Source organism: Carlito syrichta, unplaced genomic scaffold (assembly GCF_000164805.1).
Source record: "Carlito syrichta isolate Samal-C Ts95f unplaced genomic scaffold, Tarsius_syrichta-2.0.1 Scaffold91562, whole genome shotgun sequence".
In the NCBI taxonomy this organism is placed as follows: domain Eukaryota; kingdom Metazoa; phylum Chordata; class Mammalia; order Primates; family Tarsiidae; genus Carlito; species Carlito syrichta.
Window position 1 is genome coordinate 277,276 of NW_007035658.1, and position 1,479 is coordinate 278,754.

A 1,479-nucleotide genomic window follows, 5' to 3' on the forward strand; every position below is an offset into this window, starting at 1 on the left:
GGGTCTGGAACCCACGGGCCCAGGCAATCCACTCACCTCAGCCTCCCAAAGGCGTGGGGTTACAGGCTGAGCCACTGAGCCCGGCTGATGACCCCTAAATATTTTAATGTCTCTAATAAAAAGAACATTTTCCTGCATATTCCCAATATAGTCACAGTGTACATTAACAATAATTCCTCAGTATTATCTTATACAATTCTTAATAAATTTCTCCAGTTAAAATTTTTTTTTTTGAGTTGGAGTCTCACTCTGTCACCCAGGCTGGAGTGTAGTGGCACGTTACAGCCACCACAGCCTTGATCTGCTCGGCTTAAGCTATCCTTCCACCTCAGCCTTCTAATTAGCCATGCCTGGCTAATTTTTTTATTTATTGTAGAGATGAGGTCTTGCCAAGTTGCCCAGGCTGGTCTTGAACCCAAGGGCTCAGGCAGTCTATCACCTCAGCCTCCCAAAGTGCTGGGATTATAGGTGTGAGCCACCATGTTCAGCCAGATTGAATTTTTTTTTTTTTTTGAGTTGGAGTCTCATTCTATCGCCCAGGCTGGAGTGCAGTGGCACACTCACAGCCACCCCAGCTTCGACCTGCTAGACTCCAGCGATCCTTCCACCTCAGCCTTCCAAGTAACTGGAACTGCAGGCATGCGGTACCATGCCCGGCTACTTTTTGATTTATTGTAGAGGTGAGGTCTCGCCAAGTTGCCCGGGCTGGTCTCAAACCCGCAGGCTCAGCTAATCCAATTGTCTTGGCCTCCCAAGGTGCTGGGATTGCTGGCTGAGCCACTCAGCCCGGCCTGAATTTTTATTTAACTGTTTTTAATCCAATTTCCACCAAAGGCCATGAATTACATTTAATTTTTATGTCAGTTACCTTTTTTCCTCTCTCAGTTTTTAATTTAATTTTTTTAAAGCCTCCCTGACTTGTTGAAGGGGCCTGCTCAGTTATCTATATTTATCTAATTGATTCTTGGTGATATCATTTAACTTGTTACTACAAACTGGAAGCTAGAGCAGAATACTTGATTGGATTTAGGTTAAACACTTTAGGAATTATATAAAAGACCATGCTGCATACTCTGGTTTTCTCACAATTAGTTTTGCTGAGATTGATAGTGGGTTCAGGTGTTGAATCTGAGTCTCCCATTGTTAAATTACATGTCTCTTCCCTTGAAACCAGCTGTAAGTCCTTTTATTTTGAGTTGACTATTACCTATTCAAAATATAAATGATTTTAAAACAAAGCTCAGGCTGGGCTCTGTGACTCAGCCTGTAATCCCAGCACTTTGGGAGGCTGAGGTAAGTGAATTGCCTGAGCCTGTGGGTTTGAGACCCGCATGGGCAACTTGAGACCTCATCTCTACAATAAATCAAAAATTAGCCAGGCGTGGTAGCGCACACCTGTAGTTCCAGCTACTTGGAAGGCTGAGGCGGAAGGATCGCCAGAGCCCAGCAGGTCGAGGCTGCGGTGGCCGGGAGCGGCCA